General features: G+C 36.5%; 1 pseudogene; it reads right to left on the reverse strand.

Moving 5' to 3' along the window:
* Positions 1-828: 828 nt before the first annotated feature.
* LOC120602036 (transcription factor IIIA-like) lies at positions 829-1,925 on the reverse strand (annotated as a pseudogene).
* Between the last annotated feature and the right edge of the window lie 10,756 nt (positions 1,926-12,681).

Consider the following 12,681-nt stretch of genomic DNA (forward strand, 5'->3'; position numbering starts at 1 on the left):
TAAAAAATATGTAGATGGGATCATTTGTTGACTAGGGCATCCAGTGCTGAGATGACCGCCTGAAATTGGGCAGATCTCCTGACTCTTGGTCCTGTCCTTCATAGGATCATACCAGTTAGGGGATGGAAAGCAGCACCATTTCACTGAGCTCCACACTTCTGGTGGTGCCAATGTCATTCATATGGTCTACCAGTTTCCTCTCTTGTTCATTTAGTTGATCCCAAGAGACTCTCCAGGTAGCTAAGGTGTCTGGGAGCATCCTGGTATCCTGGCATCTGGCAAGGGACTGAAGACAGGAGAGGCCATCCCATCCTCCAGGTAAAATATGCCAAATGGCCAAGGTTTGTTCCATCCTCTATCCAGGAGGCCTAAGTAGAAGTTCTTAGTTTGAGAGGTACTGCATTTATGACCCAAAGTATAATGAGGAACTACGTATACAGGGTTGCAGGCTCATGGATCTGTAAGAGCCATTATTAGAAAAGGCCAGTATTTGTCCAGACATTTTTGCTCTAATGTCATAAGACACAGAGCCAAGGTCAGTTTCTAACATCAGGAGCCGAATGGCAACTTATAGCCATCAAAGGTGTCTAGAGACTCTCGGAAGCATGAAAAGAAATTGTAAAGCCTGTATAGTAGAGAAGTCTCTGGGGGCACTCATGGAACTGTCAATTTTTTTTTCTAAGTAAGTGATTTTAATAAAGAGAAATACGCTCCTGAGAGAAAATAATTGAGTTGTTAGTTTGTAGTCCTTTAAAAAGTACAATCTTATAGTTAGCCGAGGGTAAATATTTCAACTGTTGAGATTAATACCATTCAGGGACTCTGTTTTTAAGCAAAGAGAAGTTGGTGTTTCCTTTTAGAAGGAATATATCCACTGAGATGAGAGGCCAAACAAACTCTGTTTTTCATGGGATCGTTTTACTTTGATCTTCATTTCCTTTCTATAAGGATCATGCACAACCAAGGATCTTGCACAACCACATGACTTGTGAGACTTTGTTTTATTGCAAATCTTTTGCCACAATGACACATTTACATATAAGTGGGTGTTTTGTTTTTTTTTTTCATGAAAAGAGAGATATGGCTCTGGAGACTAAGCTCAGTTCTGCAGCTTCTACCACAGTCTTCTCTTAAGACATCGACACACATCTCTTTCCGGGGCGAGAGTTTTCATATATTGCTTACTTTAATCTTTGCTTTTGAATTTTTCCCAGCATACTTCACATATTTCCTTTTTATGGATTTCTCTCATGTGTTTTTGCCACAAGAGAACATTTCTTTGGACATATATAGCCCTCATGGACCTTTCCATGTCCTTTAAGACTGCTGGGTGAAGCAAAGTGTTTTCCGCATCTTTCACGGTTTCATTTGCATTCATTTTTCTGCTGGAACTGATGAATTTTCAGCTGTGGATGTTTCTTAAAGATCTCTTCACAACTTTCAAAATTGCATCCACATTGTTTTTACTGACTGCCATGTTTGCATTCAAAATGTTCCTTCAAGTTTGGTTCTGTGTTGAATTATTGATCACATCCACTAGCTGCACAATTAACCAGCTGTCGTCCAGTGTGGTTCAGCATGTGGTTTCTCAGATAGTAGTGACTGACCAACTCTTCAGAGTCACAAACAGATGGTCTCTCCTCCATATGCTTCACTGGTGCATATCTGACTCCCAAGCCTTGTTGAAATTGGCTCTGCAGTTTGGTAAGAAAAGAACCTACTGAGGACCTTAGTGAGTGGGGGAAGGAGCAAGGGTAGGGCTGGTCTGAGCTGTTGCCTCTCCAGTGAACAGCGTCTTCAGTGAACGTATCTCTGATGGTCAGGAATGACACTGCCTCAGAGACTGGCATGGCCAGAGAAGCAATCTCATGTGGAGCCATTTGTGACCAGACGAAGGCAGCCAAGGCTCTGCCATTGCAAACCATTCTGGACTGACCCCATGCATAACCCAGGTGCACTTTCTGGAGTGGTCTTCTGAGGGATCTCTTGATTTTAAATTGGACAGATTTTATAGCCTTTCGTTGTCCGTTTAAGGTAGGCCTTTGTAAATAGCAGCAATAGGGAGAGTCAGTTAAATCGTAAATGAGAAATATGTTGCCTCCAGAATGCAAAAATAATTAAAAGAAGCTGGACTTTTATCCCCTTAAAAGTATATTAAACAAAACTCCTTGGAGGAGGATGCCATCACTGTAATGTCATACCTGTGTAATGGAGAAAGGCGGATGCAGTTAATATCTCGTCTGCAAACACTGTGTACAATGGGAAAGTTGCCAAGGTGCTCTAGGGGGTGGACCGGAAAAGGTGTATTGTTTCCCTTGGAGGTGAAGGCAAACTGCCACTAAGAGCCTGATGAAATAGGCACTAAAGGGATCATATTAGCCAAATCTCTGGTAAAAAAATAATTACTGGTTTTTGATTGGTTGGTAATTTTTTAATAATATTGGGTATTAGATGTAGGAACCTTAATAGATAGGACCACAGTATTAAAGTTGCAGCAATCCACTGTGAGGTGGTATTTTTTTTTTTCTTTTTTAAGTTTTTAAAGATGTAAGAACAGGTAAAGTTTGACTGTTAAATGGAGGAGCAGTAGGCATAATTGCTTCTTTATTAACTAAGTCTTATATAATAAGTTTGAATTCTTGAAGGCTCTGTTTTAACTTATATTGGGTCATCTTAACTATTTTAACTGGAAGGTCCATAGGGTCTAATTTCATCAAGACAATTTATAAATGCCAAAGACTTTCTTTAATTTCAACTTATTACTCATTGTTTCAGAGTGTCTACATCCAATGTGGAATATTTTAGGGCAATAGGTATTATGACTATGAAAAATCTAGGCAAGGCTGTAGTTAAAGTAAGAAACACTTATTTTTTTCTCGATTTTATATTTAGTTACTCTCCTAAGGTTATAGGAGTGCCATATATAAATTTAGTGGAATCCTCTGGTATAACTGTAATTTGAGACCCAGTATAATTAATTCCATGAAGCTTTGTCAATTTGTGCATTTTAGCAGATGTTCAAATTAATTTAGAACCTATGACATAGAGACACAAAAGGCAATCAGCATCCTTTTCATTATTTTAATAAATTTTGGATTTCCAATTGGGTCAAATTATAAGCCTTTCTTTAAATTTGTTTTTTAATTTTCTCCTGCATATCTAGTATTTTTTTCCTTTTATTTCATTATTTCTTCCCATTAGGGGCTTTTACCACCTAAAGCTATGATTTTAGTTTTTGTCTTTGTACTCAGTGCAAACTCAGTGTCAACCTTTATGGTGGTTACAGAAAAGCAGGGTGCATGGGCCCAGCATCTTGACTTGTAGGCAGTCCACCTCTAAAGGTTTGGGGTTTGCACTTGAGAGCTATAGCAGTTTCTCCTTGGGATGGCATGATAAGCCTATTGTCAGAAATATCAGTCTCTTTGCATGTTATGTTAGGGCACTTACTAAGGCATAAGCACACTGGTTAGGGGGCTTGCATTATTTAAGTAATTGAGTAACTGGTAGGTGTTTGGGAAAGGGCTACTAAGATGAGATATTAGTTTTCTTGCCCCAGAGGCTCCCTTTGGATTATAAATTGGGTGCTGGTTCCCAAGGGTGCAGTCTGTTATGTTCCTGAGTGCCTAGGGAGTATGAAGTTCCCTGGTGACAGCAACAAGGTATGCAGCAAAGAAGATAGTTAGTTGCTACTCCAACCTAAGTAACACTGACAACAAGACCCAGCTACCACTTTTCCATCATCGGAGAGCCAAACCAACATCTTCCTGCACAGGAGTCTCCTGAAACACATTGAGAAACCAGAGTTCTGCCCAAAATAATAATAAGGAAACACCAATATCCAAGAAGTAACACCCTCCTGAAATAGACCTCTGCCAAATGCAGACTGTACTGGAAGCACACTGGAACACCCCAAAAAGCTCAGCTCAAGTGGCCTATCACTCCTATGGGCATAAGGCGGGCCCCCACCTGGTCTATTATCTAACTCCCAGACTTGGGCCAATTTGCACAGTTTGTTTTTAATATTCTGAGAAACATGACAGCCACCAGCAGACACAGCAGCAGACAATAAGACTAAAGCACTAGCTCAGGTTCCATCCCAAACCTCTCTCACTGTGGTATGGAACCAATTAGTAAGCCAAGAGCAGTCTCCAAAAAAGTTTTCCAAAAGTCAGTGGTTATGGCCACCATGCCAATTGTTTTATAAGACCCTAAGAATTCTTTTGATGGTAGGATGCAACACACTGACTTTCTTGAAGATGAAAGGTTGAATTTGTTGTTATTTACAGCTATTAAGGAGAGATGGGAGCTAGGCAGGGTGACACAGGAAATTGCACTCAGGGGCAGATGGGTAACTGCAAAATATCTGTAGGGAGACAGCTATGTAGTGTAGATATGGCAAGCAGGGTTAGTTAGGTTTTGCAGGCTCCCTGGGGATTAGCTAATTTGCATAATTAGCATAGGGGTTACCCCTAGTCCTCCGGTAGTTGATGCCGTTAGGATGGTGAGTAGCCTGGCTGTGAGAGCTTGATAAGGGAAGATAAGTTTCTAGAGCAATATGATGGGCTTACACTCAGAAACCTAAAGCAGTCAGACTACAGGAGTGAAAACACAGCATGGGATAAATATCCAGGTCACCTCACAATTTATAGGCACCTAGAGATCTCATTAAAAATAATATGTTTAATAATTGAGAAATGCCTATTTTTTTTCACTCACTGGCACATAAACTGAATGTTAAATTATGCACTCACTTTTTCTTAATCGCTTTTTTATAAACATGAGGCATTTGCTCATTTTATGAGTTTCAGAATTTTCTAAAATTCCAATAAAATACATAGAAATGATGTCACTTTTTTAAACCTCCCATATGAATGTCCATTTTGAAGCCTTGAGAGAGTTACTGAATTTCACACAATTCTATATTTATTATAGAACTACTGAGTAAGGAATTCCTAACAGAGATTAATTAAGCAGTGTTAGGGAAAAAAAAAATACTCATGACCAATATAGTATTTTAAAGAATTAACAGAGAAACTCTAATAAATGTTAGTTTTTAGCACTTACTAGCATCCGAATTAATATAGACACCCAATGTAACATTAACATACTGTCGTAACGGTTTTATGTAAATTTCTGCAAAATGACTTCAAATAGGTCTTTAATACTGCTCAGCAATCCACTTGTGCTACTCTTGAAACTTCCTTTTTCAATTTCCCTAATGATTACTTGAATTTCCTCTTCTCTCCATATATGTCTCTTTTTTTGCTATTACAGTAGAGACAGTTTTTTTTTTCTTCTTCTTCTTCTATCAAAGATCCCTCCTCTAGTCTGTTTGGACCCCATTATACTTTCTCAGGAATACTACCCAATTTCCCTTTTCTGATTATTCAAACACACCTTCTCAGCTAGATCTTTTCCATCAACATGTAATCATTCCTAGGCCTCTTACCCATATCATCCATCACGCATAGCCCTCTCTGCCAGTTCACAGTCAATCTTTTTCAGAAACTTTATTTTGCTGTCTTCATTTCCTCACGTCCCATGCACTCACTAACATGCTCTACGCTAACACAGCTTATGTACCATTATTTTATGAAACTATCCTTCCTAACAACATGGCCTCCATTTGGCCGAATGTAGGGGACAGCTTTAGTGCTCATTTCATTGATTTCTCAGTAGTACCTAACACTGTTAACTATTGACTCTTGAATTACCCTCTTATCTTAGCTCCCATGATGCAGTACTTTTGTATAACTCCAGAAATTAAAGCACCTGACTGAAAGCAACGTCAATAGGAATGTATAAAAAAAGAGATAAAATATATTACTAGTAAACCTGTTTGTCCAAAGATCATTATGTAATTGTTGTAGAGACTATTAGCTGTCTACCAAAATCCCCTCTCTCTTGTTTTATAGTAACTGGAAATATTATGATTCAGCTGTATTACATTTTTCTGCCTCCCTTGCAATTTGGCTGTGATCATGTGCTAAAATTCCCTCCAAAGTTAGGTGAGAAGTACTATAATTGCCTTGTAAAACTTTTCACATATCCTGTTCTGCGCTCTTTCCTTTTTCATGTGAGCATATTGAGAATGACAGAGATATAATCAGCTTGGGTGTTTGAATGACTAAGTGAAGCAGTGGTAAGCCCTCTCACTGGCATACACGCCTATCTTGCTGGGTTGGAAAATTGCCCCATAGACTTCAAACTTTAGGATGTATCAGCAACACCTGGAAAGTTTGTTTAAACACAGATTTCTGGCCCTCAGTACCAGAGTTTCTGATTCAGTAGATCTATCATGGGGCTCAAGAATCTTCTTTTCTAATGGCTCCTGTACTTTGGGAAGCACTACCCTAGACCATAGCATAGAAAGAAACAAACTTTTCTTTTTCAGCCATTACATTTTAGTCTATTATTAAAACACTTTAGCCTCCCCTCTCTAATTCAGAAATAATTATGAAATTTTAGTCAAAATTATTCTATTTTCATGTTGGTATGTGCACCTAATTTGACATAAAATACAAAACACATTAAATGATTGAGAAATGGATCAAATCGTCTTATATCATCTGGTTTGTCATCTTCCCACGGATTGTCCTCTTTTCCCTAAAACTGATCCCCAGCTCTAAGACCACAGTATCCTGTTTGAAGATGTTCAAATTGTTGAATAATTAGGGGGTTTAGGCTTAGAGTAGAAAAATGGAGACAAAAAATGGAGAGGAAATCCACCTCATAAAGAAACGTGATTTTGGATTTTGAAAATAAAAAATTGAAAAATAATATTTTGTTTCAAAATTTATCTTGTATTTGGGGTGGGAACGAGAGTGGAATGGTGGAAGGTGGGAAGGGGGAGGCATGTGTGTGATGTTTGGAGCCAGGATATAAATTATAAATGCCGTTCGGAGAGAATGGATGCATTGGATAGGAGTCCGAAGAAATGGTCACCGATTCAAATTCTGTATCTGATTAGAAGAGAAACCTTGGACAACTGTCTTCAACCCCTACAGAGTGATCTAGATGAGATCCAAGGTCCCAAATAGTTCAGTTCTATCACTGAACTATTTATTTTATAACAGCACAAAGGTTAAGACGTTTATTTTCCTGTAATGACACATACATAGTAGGCTCAAAACATGTTTGATGAACATATGTATTTTTTGTGAAGTTTAACTGGAGTAGAGAGAGACTTTCAACCTAAAACTTGACATGTTTTAGTTTATATGCCTTGAATATTTTATTAAACATGATTTAAGGCATGAAATGAGAAATGGAAAAATGCTGTTTCTTAGCAGTTTTGAAGTAGTACAGGACAAATAACAGAGTTTTCATTCTTTCACAGACAATACTGTATAATGGCTTTACCAATATTTAGTGCTTCAATTTGTCTCAGGTTTAGGAGAGGCTTTTATTTAATTATCTTCTAAGCGTCCTTAGGTCATTTAACAAATGAACACAGTTTTTTCCTTTCCCATTACAATTCTTCATTCATTCCTTATAACCAGGATTGAGTTATTTAAATTGACAGTCTCTTTATTGGTTGACATTTAAGACACCTTGAACTTTTCAAGAACTTTTTTAGACAAAGTAATGATCTCCAGCTTTTCTCCTCTCCTTTGATTAAAATCATAAACTCTAAAGACCACACAAAAAAACTTGTCTCTAGGCTATCAAAGTTATGTTGAATTTGCTCTTGGGAATATATCATTTAATTTCTTATTTACTGACATCTATTAGATGAAAAAAATGGACAAGTTTCCAAGTAAGAACAAAGACAAGTTAGGTAAACCAGAAATCAAAAAGAATAAATTGAAAAAAACCCACCAAGAAAGTCTAAAGATAATCTGATTTTGTAAAGCAGGAAAATAACTGACAGATTACTACTAAAACCAATGCACTATACAAAGTATTATAAAGACACATTCACTGGAAATAAAAGACACGAGAGACTAAATTCCAATATTAGGGAAATTTATAAGGATATTAGAGATCTGACATGCTATCATAAGCAGAAAACTTGAGAGTAACATGGGAGGTCTGGTATCAAGTCCCAGCTGCTCCATCCCACAATTTACAAGGTTAACTGGTTTACGTAACGGACTAAATTCGGCAAGGATGTTTTATGGAAGCCCTATTGGTTTTCACCAATTTTTCCTTTTAAAGGTTCCTTTTCACTTGACCTTCCCTGCCGCCTGATAGCACATTATGCAAATCTCATGAATTCCAAGTCACTTCTATTTCCTTTTTAGACATTATGACTCACTGTCAGTTATTCAAATGTTCAATCCAGTCTAAACCAGAACTTCAATCTCTAATTCCATTCAAAGCTTCTTTCTTTTCCACAACTCAAGACCAACCATGAGTCAAAGGCCTTTTGTGAGAAAAGGCTCTTTGATTTTTCTTTCACTTTTCCTCATCTTTTTCCTGCTTCCTCTTGGAGACAGGAGAGAAAGGTAACAATTGGTAGAAGAGGTGGTCTTTCTTCCCTTCTATTTTTGTGGTCTGTCCTTTGTTGTTTCTGCATGATAACATTCATATATGATTGCAGGGGAGTTTGTTAGGCAGCAGTAAGTAACCAGAACACCTCCCAAATAAGTCATTCTGACTTTACAATAATTACCTTATGTGTTTGAAAATAATTTTGTTAAGCCATATCGACAGATTCAACTCCAGACCTGGCTACAGTGTTTTTATATTACCTGTGTCATCTTTCTATAGTGGCTCCAATGATGAATTGTGGAGATAAATGTCTCACACTTGTACAGTAAATCAAAACTATGTAATGTTATAATAAGCATGCAAAATCACTCATGTTCTGCTTTACAAGGTCTGGGAGAAAATGAGAAGGACAGATCTTTCAGTGCATTGTACTTCAAATCAGTTGGTCTAAGGCAGATCAACTTAACTTTTCTCTTTAGGAAAGAAGTGACATTGATCAGATTCAATATATTAGAACCATCTACAACTATTGCTCAAATGAAATTAATATTAAACAAATTAATGAGTTCTATAATATCTGCCATTTCTTGAATCAATTACAATATCTTTACCTTACCTCCATTTGCTGATTTGAGGTCTTCATTATCTTTCACACAGTTTCCCAAATTTATTCAGTAACATTTTCATGATACTTCTACCTTAAAAATGTTCAGTGATTCCTTATTACATATGACATTAAAAATCAAATCCTCATTTTTGTTTTCAAGTCCTTCCTTAGTAGTAGTGTTTTCTGCTGTCTACTCCCAAATTCACTTTTTTAAAAAATATTCAGTAGATCTAACTATGGTCAATAATATCCAAACCCGAAAAGGAAAAAGGGGGAGAAAAAGCACATTCTTATCTGGCTAAAGAAAAAACTGATGGTAAGGCTTATACCAACAGACATTATAAAATACTCTAAATGAAATTTTAAATGTAAAAAAAAACCCAACATTTTAATCTATCCATATTCTAGAATTTTTGCATAGGTTGAAGGTAGCATGACCAAGTTGAATAGGTAAAATGAGCCCATGTCCACATATTTGGAGGCTTTCAGATTATAGCAATAGAGTTTAAGAAAACTGAGAAACTATTTGATGGGCCCTCTTAAGAATATTAACTCATAAATCACAGTAATAGGTATATGGCCAAAGGGAAATGACAAAAAACATTTCTCCTTGGTCGAAATATCTCTATAAGAGTCTATAACCAATCATATACATCCTCTGCTTCTCTCAACCTACCAATCTTAACTAATACTCTATTTTGCATAAACTGTCTTATAGCAACTCAAACCAAGCCCCAAATATCCTATAAAAGCCTGTCATAATTTTCTCAGATCGAGAAACTCTTAAGGTTTGCCTGTGGAATGCTCTCTCTTGCCACACCAAGCTAATTAATCTTGGCATTGTATTGCTATAGGTGTGTCCCTGAGAGCCTTGCTGTAGTTAGTGTGCCTCAAAACTACCACTAACTAAACATGTAGTCTTAGTCTACTTACTTGTCATGAATCTCATTTCTCTTTCCTTGTATAATACTGGTAATATTTATCTCGTTGTATGCAGTGACATTTAGGAACAATATATGAAAAGTACCCAGTGTGCTACATATTAGATAGTAAGCATCAGTAAATGGTGGGTAATTATTTTATTGGTATATTTAATTATACCTAATAGCATTGTCAGTGTTCCTGTTACAACTCCTGGTTTATTTCTTTTAAACTTAATTTTTATAGTAGCCCATGTCTGGGAATATAAATCTGAACGAACTGTCAGACAGGGATATCTTAGAAAAGGATGACTAATGCTAATTTGGATTAGCAAATTCTATTTTGATTAGAACATTCTTTGAATGTACAGAGCCTATTGGCTTTTGAAAACTAGAACTAAAACTGGATTCAGTGACCTTTAAAATTTTTCTGTCCTTATTAAATCATGCATCTAGAAAAGAAAAATCAGTGACTCGTATTCTTGATGTGATCAGAATTTGATCAAGAATGTGGGAAAGGAAAAAGAGGGAAACATAAGATTTTTTGAGACAATAAGCAAAGTATTTTAACAAAATGATGGTAAAGTAATGAGAAAATGCAGAGCGTTTCCAATTTCTTGCTTTCGTACACGCAGTTTCAAAATATAATTAATTAAGGAGGAGGACGATGCCAAGGTCAGTTTCCTTAGGAGGCAGATTCTGAGACTGAAATTTGCATATATGCAATTTATGGATAGAGCTCTTTAGGACAACAACTTCTGAGAGAAAGTTAAGGAATCAGGACTGCATAGAGGGAGAAGACAAATTGTAATAGAGTTAACATAGAGGTCAAAGCTGATCCCTTGGGGAGCTCTTGGAGTTGGCGTTCTTCTTGAGTCAAGAAAGCTTGGACCCTTTCACTCCTTGACCAGTCAGTAGAGAGATAGCTCCCTTTGGCAAAAAGCAATTATTGGGGAGGGCCTCAGCTGTGAGCCAGGCAGCACTCCCAACCCTAGGGGAACTTGTGTGTTGATCCTCAGTGGGAGCTGTGTAGTGCACCTCAGCATCCACTACAGTGAATTCACAACTTCATCTACTTGATGTGTTAGGGCAAATTATCCAATTGTCTTCTATTTGACCTTTGAGAAAAATAAACAAAATGAATTTTAATTTAAGATTTATTTAGGAAAGAAGTTTTAATGAATCCATATGATTAAATTCAATATTAAGACTTCCTCAAAATATTATCTTCCCCCACTCCTCTTTTGTGCATGTAGATTGTTGTGCTGTGATTTGACAACTATATTCACCTCAATGCTCTTTTCTATATTTACTCTTTGAATGTTAATCTAGGCTTTATGTGTGGTGGAGATGAAAGTCTTCAGTACTGAGTTGCTCATCCCTTTGTTCTTTCATCAAATTTTGAGAGGTTCCTACTTATTATTTTGTCAATGGCATAACAGTTTAGTTCTAATTTTGCTCTTTTTCTTACTCAAAATCGTTGGGAAGCTGCATGAGACAAGTGGTACACCAAGAGCAGCATCACTATTAAATTATTTGCCTGGAATATTCAATTGCCATACATGAAAGATGAGAATAGCTTTAGAGGAGTTTATGTGAGATATAAATCACATATCAGTTTATGAGCTGAAACTTATTTCAAATGCATTTGGTTTACATGTGAGACTGTTAACACTTGATTGATTTATATAAATGGTGTTATAATGTAAAACAACCATTTATGATATTTGTATCTGTTTTTGTTTTTCCTTCATTCCATTTCTGAATGCCACCTAAATGTTGATCCATGTTAGGCTATTTCCTGCTGCAATTCTCAGATCCATAAAGGCTCTGTCTAGTACCTCATCAAGCAAACATGGGGATTTAATAAATTATTTTCTGATGTGGATCACATGACTAGGTATCAAATTCATTTATAATAAGAAATGCTGGTTAATAATGTACTCTATCATATTTAGATTTCTTCTTTCAGGCATCAGTTTCTGTGATATTATCTTGATGTCTTGTACCATTTATGAGGAATACTAAATAGGTAAAGATAAAATGCTACCCTACAAATATTTAAAGTATATATTTTTAAATAAAACAATTTCCTTAGCAAGGCACTAGAACTAGGATGTTCTTGGAGACAGAGAGAATAAAATATCAAGCTAACAATCAGCCAAAAATGACTGATTGTTCTGCCTGAGATGAGTGATATGCACTTAGCATATAACATATCTTTGATTCCACACTGAGCATTGCCATTATTTATTCTGCTCATTGGAGTCTTTAAATTGATTGTGGAAGGTTAAAAGACCATCTTAACTCCTCGGTTGGAACAGACTTTTGGTTAGTTCTGTTCATTCTCTGTTGAGACTATAAAATCTCTCAGTGGGTATTTCATTTTATTATCTCATTGAGCCTAACAAATCCTGATGAGTTAATCAACAGTACCTGTGGAACACCTTTGTCACTTTTAGTAAATCTCAGAAGGGTAATACAGAGCTGGAAATAAGAAAAATGTGCTCATGTTTGTGCTGTTTGGGATGCATAAAACCGTTTTTTGTTTTTTGTTTTTAAATAAATTATGCTTGTTTATCCTTTTTTAGATAAGCAGAGGTAAACACATTTTCTTTTCTGTCACTCTCTGCTTTCAGAGTGCCATTCTGTTTGCCACTACCAAGTTAAAGAAAATAGAAATGAACTGATATATTTTTAGGACTCCTCTCTCCTGAT

The sequence above is a fragment of the Pteropus medius genome, unplaced genomic scaffold (assembly GCF_902729225.1).
Source record: "Pteropus medius unplaced genomic scaffold, Ma_sr-lr_union100, whole genome shotgun sequence".
Taxonomy (NCBI): domain Eukaryota; kingdom Metazoa; phylum Chordata; class Mammalia; order Chiroptera; family Pteropodidae; genus Pteropus; species Pteropus medius.